The following is an 8,099-nucleotide window of genomic DNA, read 5'->3' as shown; positions in this document are numbered from 1 at the left end:
CATCCCAGAAAGGAGCATTTGCCGAGCACCTGCCCGCTGCAGAGGACCAGGCTAGTGCCCCTCCACAGAAAGAGGAGCCCATGAAGCCTAGGGGTCAGGGCCTGCCTGTCTTGATGGGGTTTGGGGGCTCAGAACAATCTCCGCTGTGGTCAGAGCTGTGTGCTACACCCACGTCAGCACCAGGGGGTGCACCCCCAGGAGGGCCAGGTCTCCGAGGGACAGGGCAGAGTGCTGTGCACACCCACCCAGGCTGGCTTGGCCTGGTCTTCCAGCCCAGGGTCCCCCTAGTGGGTCACACTGTCAGGCCAGCTGAGTCAGGCCCAGGTGACAGCGTGCAGGTACTGGCTCCGAAGAGAGAATGCGGGGCACAGCTTGTGAAGCTGGCTCACTGGGGACACAGGTCTGCCCTGGAAACAGCAGAGTTAGGGGTCAGTCCCCAGAGTGAAGCCCCTTCGGATGGCAAGCCCAGAGGGCTGAGCAGATGACAGGCTATGGCCTGGCTGCTCTTCCTTCGTCCCACACAAGGGGCCTCTGTCTCGGGGGGTGGGAGCCAGGGCTTCCCTGGGTGGCGTGGGCCACCCACGAAAACAGAGCAGGCAGGCTCCCCGCTCCGGGAGTGCCAGCCCAGGAGAGAAGGAGCTGGAGGCGCCGTGCACACAGAGCCATGCACCCTTCTGCCTGGCCTGGCACCAGGGCACCCGGAATCCCCGGGTTTCTCCTTTTGGGGATGGGAGGCACCGCTCAGGGTGGCGGCCCAGCGATAGAATGTCACCCGTCGGCATCATAGCACTATTCTGGGCCATGTGCTCCATGGCCCGACAATCTCTGCTGAGCTGGGCAGGCTCAGGGCAAGGGCACTGGAGAGGGGCCAGGAGTCAGGGCCTCAGTCAAGTCCCCTTGCTGGTGGGAGGAAGGGCAGCCAGCACAAGGGCCTGGCGGAGACAGAAAAGTGGGGCCCTCGGGCCGTTTCTCTGCGGGCAGGTCTGGGGCCCCATGTTGTGTGGGTTCCCAGCCTTCCTGTCCTTCTTTTCCCCCCTGTCTCCCTGCCACTTGGGGACACAGGTGTCATGACAAGCTTGTGGGACAAGCATCATAGTGGTGGTAGGCACAGAGGAGAGCCCCTGGCTGGGCCTCAGGGAAGGCATCCTGGGGGCCTGGTGGGTCACTCCACACAAGCAGGGACAGTGCCCTGCAGGCAGGCCCCACACTCAGCATAGACCCACGTGTGACTGTGAGGCACCCAGGGGAGAATTCGGGCCCCACAGCAGGAGCCAGGGAGGTGACCAGGGCCACACCCTGTAAGGGTTTGTGGGTGGTGGCTGGAAGGGAGGGCTTCATACCCAAAGCAGCTGGTCAGCCTCACTCTGCTACCACGTGTGTCACAAGCTCAGATAAGAATAATGACAATACAGAAGTTGAGGCCGATTGGGCTTTGGAAACAAACCTATGGCAATGTCCCTGCCAGCCAATGGCCCCTCATGTCCTCTTCCACATCCTCAGGCAGCTCGGGACCCAGCTGTAGTCCCAGGGAGCCCCAGGGTGGCAAAGCTGCAGAGGGCTAGGGTCCTCCCCTGTGAGCTCTGGGCGGCTGGATGGGCAGAGGGGGTGCAATCAGAAAGCCTCGGGTAACCATGGGGAAGTGGCAGGAAAGATGTGGGGAAGGGCCAGGTTCCAGCCGATGTTGAGCTGAGTAGGAGCCCCTGGACTTGGGTGCAGGATGGACGTGAGAGGAAGGGAGCGGCTGGGTGGGGGTGGTGTGGTGCCCCCAGCGTCTGAGGGATGCTGCTGTGGGCCAGGAGCACCCTAAAATCTGTGGGCTCACGGGGATAGCTCAGAGGAGGAGTCTGATCCAGAGGGAGAGCTGGGACAGCCGCACGCGTGCGCGTGCACACACACACTTGCACGCGCATACACAGGGTGAGGACAGCCACGGGAGTGGCTCCCTGGGGGAGGGCTGTCCCATTAAAGGAGAGGCCATGGGGCTGGGGTAGGGGACATTTCCAAGGACTTATTGCAGGTCAGGTGCCTGCTGGATGTGGCAGGGCCCAGCTGGAGCCTAAGCTGAATCCACTGCTTGGGTTTAGACGCGTCAGGGCTTGTCAGAGGGGCAGCCAGCCAGGTGTCCGCAGGCCGTGGCTGAGGATGGGGGCAGGGCACCTAAAGGGACAAGCCCTCCTTGAAGGGCCTGAGGGGTGGAGGGGCAGCTCTGAGATCTTCAGAGGGAGGGAAGTGGTTCATCCATCACTGGGCCCACCCTTGTGAGCTCTGGACTCCAGGCTCCAGTCTCGGGAGGGCAGGGGCTGCAGGAAGGGGCAAAAGCCAGCTCCACTCTGGACACGTGGAGCAGGGGACCATCGTGTGGGGTGGCGCAGAGCCGCTGTGGCCCTGGAGAGCCCAGGGCCACTCCAGCACTGGAGGGCAGCCTGTGGGCTGCCAGGGCAGGGGAGAGGGTGCCGGGGGGGTGAGCCCACCCTGGAGGCTGAAGCCTTGCTGGCAGAGGGAGTTGTGCTCAAAGGGCCACCTCCCCAGAGGCAGCCCTGAGCTGTTCCTGAGCATGGGAGAGGCCACCCTGGCTTTGCAGAACCTCTGGAGTGGGGGCTATTGAGGCTGAGCACGTGGGAGGCCAGAGGGGAAGGGCAGGGCTCTTCAGGGCCAGGTCAGGGCTGCTAGGAATTTCCCAGGGTTGCCCTAACAAAGGACCACAAGCAGGTGGCTTCAAATGGAGATTGATCCTTTCACTGTTTCTGGAGTTCACAAATCCTCTGCGCTCCCTCCAAAACCTCTAGGGGAGGCTCCCTCTTGGACTCCCCCAGTTTCTGGTGGTTCCAGGCATTCCTTGGCTTGTGGCTGCGTACCTCCAGCCCCGGCCTCCATCTTCACCAGACCTCCTGCTCTGTCTGCGTGTGTCAGATTTCCTCCTGCCTCCTTCTTGTAAGGACACTTATCACTACATTTAGGGTCTGCACAGATAACCCAGGCTCGTCTCCCCATCTCAAGACCCTGAACTTAATCACATCTGTGAAGTCCCTATTTCCACATAAGGTCCCAGTCTAGTTCCAGGGGTTAGGATGGGCACATCTCTCAGCGTGCATTTCAGCCAACCCCAGGCAGCAGGGGAACCCTGGTCTGGGAGGTCCAGGCACACTGGTGGCCCCTGAAGCCGGGGGTGGTGGCTGTGATCTCAGCCAAGGAGAGAGTGGGCATGAGAGGAAGAGGGGGACCCGGGCCCAGCCAGAGCACCCCCACTTCAGGGCTGGGCTGAGGATTGCTGTTCCCAGAGGAGCTGTGACAGCCACACTAAAAGTGTCAGGAGCGAAACCGGACCAGGGAGGGGTGGCAGCTGCAGGTCCCACAGAGAGGAGGGGCCTGGGGACAGGTGGTGGCCAAAGACCAGGGAAGGAAAGCATTTAGGGAGTGGGAAGGAGAGTGAGGGCAGAAGACAGCTGGAGGCAGATGACAAGAGAAGGGGGTCAGTGGGAGAATGGACAGCAGGTCCTGTCCGCAGAACGTGGGTGTGAAGGTTGGAGGGGCACAGGCCGGAGGGCGGGCCACTTGTTCTTGCTTTATGTCAGGCTGAGAGGTCTCTGAGGTGGTCCTGGGAGGAGATCGTTGACAGGGAGCCACCAACAGTGCAAGAGTGAAGGGCAGTGACAAAGGCCTGAGGCCGCCGAGGAGGCACCAGGGGCAAGCGCACAGTGGGGGCCGGGTATAGGACCAGAGGAAAGGGATGGGGGCAGATACAGGGAACAGGGAGGCCATGGGCCTCCCTGGAGCTACTCCCTAAGCATTTCCAGTGCAGAGGACAGGGCTTGGCACAACGAAGAACTTTGTAGGGGAAGTCTTCCCACCCACATCTGTACAGATGAAGAAGCCAAGAAGGTCACTGGTGACACTGGCAGAGTTTGCCTGGCACCCAGGCTCCCTCACTCCTGGGCTTGAGCCCGCCCTCCCTCTTGGCCTCAGGACCCCAAGCCAGGGACCAACTGACTCAGAGTACAAAAAGGAGGCCATGCCCTGCCCTGGCCCATGAGCTGCACGGGGACTGACAAGTTCTAAAAACTGGAGGACCTTCATGACACCTTGAAGGACTGTGGCTTTGTCTGCTTTTGCAGAAGCAGCACCCCCAGGTCAGGGGAGGAAGTGAGAGGTGGCGGGGGGGGGGGTGGTTCCTATCTCTGACTTTCTCCCCCTACCTTCTTCTTCCCCGTGGTGTTTGAAGACAGCCTGAGCAAGAGGGAGGCTGTGCCGGGCGCAGGGAGAGGGGCCCAGGTCACCGCCCAGCCAAGGCAGCCAGCCCTGAGCTCTGCAACGGGGCGAGCTTCCCGTGCTGCTGCCAGGGCCCCGTGCGGACAGCCGCCATCGGTAAAACGAATACCCCTCCCTGGGAGCGATCAGCATGTCCCCTGGTCCCTGAGGGAAGACGGTGACACGGTCTAAAGTGAGTCTTCTGTTCTTCAGCCTCTCTCCCAAAAAGCCTGCACAGGTGGGCACCCCCCTCCCCTCCCCAGGCCTCCCCTCCCCTCTCGGCCCCCATTTCTTCCGACCTCTGTCCTCCCAGAGCTGCTAACATGTCTGCTAAGAGGCTGGCCAGTAACTGAGGTGTTCACTCTCAGCCAGAGCATACTCCAGCCTCAGAGAGGCTCCGGAGGGGAGCCAGGGGAGGCCAGATCAGCAGCCTGCCCTGACCTCCTCTGGCTGTGGGGCCAGGGGCCTCCGGCCCAGGGACTGAAGGACAGAAAGACGTGCCACCAGGCCAGACGCCCGGGATCCTGCCCTCATCGTGGGAGGCCAAGAAGGGAGCAGCCTGAGCCTGGGGAGAAGGGCCCTCAGGAGGTGCTCCCACCGCTCTGGGCTCCTCTTTCTTGTGTGGGTGCCCAGGGGTGGGCGGGGCAAAGGCAAGAAGAACAGCACCACGACACAAGGCCCCATGGGCAGCACGGAGCTGGGGGTCCACGGTCAGGAAACTGTGGGCTCCCTTCGGCTGTGATCCTCCCTGTCCCGGGCTGCGGGTCAGGTGGGAAGGGGGCACGTGCGCAAGTGAGCATGTGCGAATGAAGTGGGTGTGTGTGTGTGAGGACAACCATGTGAGCCCATGTGAGTGTGATGTGTATGCATCCCTGAGCGGGCGAGAGTGGGTGGACGTGTGAAGAAACGTGAATACCTGTGTAAGTGTGAATGCAGGTGAATAACTGAGAGTGCGTACATGTGTGTGCGCTAGTACGCGACTAGGTGTGAATAATTGGGTGCAAGTGTGTGAAGGCGCATGAACAAGTGAGCACGAAGGGCGAGCCTGCATGAGTCATCGGGTGTGCATGTGACTGCGTGTGAGTGTGACCGAGCGCACGGAAGTGTGCATGAGTGAGCACATGAGCGCGTGTGAGCTTTGGTGTGAAGGAGAATGAGAAAGGCTGTGTGTTGTGAGTGTGTGTGTGAACAGGCATGAGGGTGTGTCATCATGTGTGAGTGTGTGTGCGCACGTGTGCGGGCTCGTGTGTGACCTCTGCCTGAACTGACGGGTCCCAGATCTCAGAAGCTGTCCATGGAACAGCTGCTTCCGGCAGAAGGGACAGACCATGGGGAGGTGTGATGGTCCCCCAACCCACGGAAGACCCCCTGGAGTGCCTCTGTGTCCTTCAGATCTCTGTCGCATGGCGCCTCCTCACAGAAGCCTTCCCTGAGCTCCCAGCCCCGTCTTTCATCTCTCCTTACTGATGGCCTCTTGGGGCCCTTATCCCAACTGCAATGTTCACTCTCTGCCTGCCAGCCCCTTGTTTTGGGGTCCCAGCTCAGCACCCAGCCCAAGTCTGGCACACAGGACACCCTGGGCCCCTGTTTGCCCAAGACAAGAAAGACTTTTGCTCTTTCCAGGCTGTGTCCCGGCCTCTCCTACCTGCTGGCCCCGGGCTGGTGATGCTCACTGCCAGTCCGTCATTTCCCTCCTGCACACTCAGCCCCCTTCCTGTGCCACCCCCGCCCCCTTGCACATCTGCTCGCTACTCATAAATAGTGGCAAAGGCCTGATCTGGGTTCGGAAGCACTCACTGTCCCAGGAGCTGGGAAGTTTGGGGCTTTAAAGACAAGGGGCCTGTGCCGGCCAGCTCCCGCCTGGCCACTGAGTGTCCACGGGCACACACCTGGGTCTCTGTCCACAGATGTGCCTGTGTGCATTTGTGCACATGGGGGTCTTCTCTGCGTTGGGGTTTTGTCTGCGTGTCTGTCTCCACTTGTGTCAGGAACCTGTGTTCCTGTGTGTCTGCCTCTCCGTGTCCTGTATAAGGGTGTTGGTGTGATAACCTTTTGGGGTCACTGACTTCGAGAATCTGTCCCAAACTCCAGCTTTTTGTTTAGATGTCTTACACCCAACAGTTAGCTGGCAGTTTCCTATGCCTTGTAGGCCACGGACGTTGGGGTCGGGGGTTGGGAGGGGAGGTGGTTAGCGGGGTGGAGGGGTCATGGGCCCCACGCTACAGATCTGCAGCCCGGTTCCACATCTTATTTGATTGTCAGGGAGACGGACCCAACAGGCAGTGGCCTTGAGAGGGCGCGGCAGCCTGCGGGCTCACTGCCCTTTCTCTGAGCTCCCTCGTGCCAGGGCCCCCTAGTTTCCAGCCACACCCACCCCCTCCCCTCGGGCCAGCACCCTCATGGGACGCCCCCCTAGGCCAGGAAGGGCGCGCACCTGCGCACGTCCTGGGGGACAGAAGGGCGCGCCCCGGGCGCGCAGCTCGGGAACCGCTTGGCTCGGGAGCCCCGCGGCCCCCGCGCCGCGCGCCGCCCCCCGCGCCCGCTCCCTCCTCCCTCCCCTTTCCCCCCGCCTCCCGCTCCCTCCCTCCCTCCGCGCTCAGAGCTGCGGCTGGAGCCGAGCGCGCCGCGTCGCCCGCCGCCGCCGGTGCGGAGCGTGGGGAGCACTCGGCCGCAGCCCTCGTCCGCCGCGGAGGGTCGCGCCCGCGCTGCCGGCCAGGCCGCCCCGTGCCCGGGCCTTTACGGTCCTCCGAGCGGATCGTTGCCCGCCGGGCGCCCGCCCGCAGCGACCAGCGACAGCGCCCGCCGGAACCGAGGCCGCGGTGGCGGCCGTGCCCATGACCGGGTAAGTGGAGAACCGGGCGCGCGGGCGCCGCCGGGGTGGGTGCCGGGGCGGGCGGGGCGGGCGGCCCGGCAGGTGGCGCGGCCGGCAGGTGGGGGGACACAGATCCCCGCTCGCGGCACCTGCTTCCCGCGTCTGGCCTGCGTGTCCTTGCGGCGCCTCAGCCGCGCGTCACCCCCTGGGTCCCCCGGCCGGCGGGCAGCGCCCTGCAGCCGGCACCCTGCGCCCCGCATCCCGGGCGCACGCGCATCTGCGTCTGGGGAAAAAGGCCTCTGGGGGCTGCGGGCGGGGTCCCGGGCGGGCACAGCCGGGGGCGCCGGGCCTGGGCCGGAGCGGGCCGCGCACGCACCTTCTCGGAGCCTTGGGCACCCCCTCCCCCCGCACTCTCACATTGTGTCATCCTTCCCGGACACACAGCCTGAGAAACCCTCACACGTTCCCACAATGTCCCCCGCACGCCCACATAGCCGCCCAGCCGACCCTGCCGCTGGCCTGGTTAGTGCTGACGGCAGGCAGCCCCGCCACACTTGGGTAACTCCTTCTCCATCCCTCTATGCACAGCGGTCCTCCGCCTCCTCACCTGTGTGACCTTGGCCAGACGGCTTCTCCTGCCTCCTGCCGGGTCCTCAGTTTTCCCACGGGTTTAGGATTCTGGAATTTGGAGCGCTGGTGTGGCGTCTCCCAGAGGAGGGAGCCCTGGGTCTCCCCCTTGGACAATCCAATTCGCTCTCTAGGACCTGGTCTCCTTCCTTCTGCTGGCCCCTTTAGGGCATAGCGGCCTGGCCAGCTTGGGAGGGAGGCACACCAAGGGGCAGGGCAGGACTGGAGGGAGCCTTGGAGAACCCAGGGTGAGGGTCTGGTGAGGGGCTGGGAGAGAGTGTGGAAAGTCTCCCTGAGAGGATGGGGCAGTGCCAACATCCCTCAACTAGGCACTCGGTACTCCCCGGGCTGGGGTAGGGGAGCGGGACCACTCGGTATTTCAAAGGTGAGGCCACTGGGCCTCTGACCTGAAGTG

The 8,099-nt window shown here is 63.3% G+C and overlaps 1 protein-coding gene across 6 annotated transcripts in view; it reads left to right on the top strand.

Annotated features, from left to right (window-relative positions):
• Positions 1 to 6,922: 6,922 nt before the first annotated feature.
• ATP2B3 (ATPase plasma membrane Ca2+ transporting 3) overlaps positions 6,923 to 8,099 on the top strand; it is a 62,530-nt gene continuing 61,353 nt past the window's right edge. For all 6 annotated transcript variants that reach the window (XM_064482781.1, XM_064482779.1, XM_064482780.1 and 3 more), the window contains exon 1: positions 6,923 to 7,087. The gene's annotated coding sequence lies outside the window, so the exon portion shown is untranslated. The remainder of the gene's footprint in view (positions 7,088 to 8,099) is intronic.

This window comes from Camelus dromedarius, chromosome X (genome assembly GCF_036321535.1).
Source record: "Camelus dromedarius isolate mCamDro1 chromosome X, mCamDro1.pat, whole genome shotgun sequence".
In the NCBI taxonomy this organism is placed as follows: Eukaryota; Metazoa; Chordata; class Mammalia; order Artiodactyla; family Camelidae; genus Camelus; species Camelus dromedarius.
The sequence above is the reverse complement of the archived record's forward strand: the minus strand, read 5'-3'. Positions and strand labels throughout refer to the sequence as shown.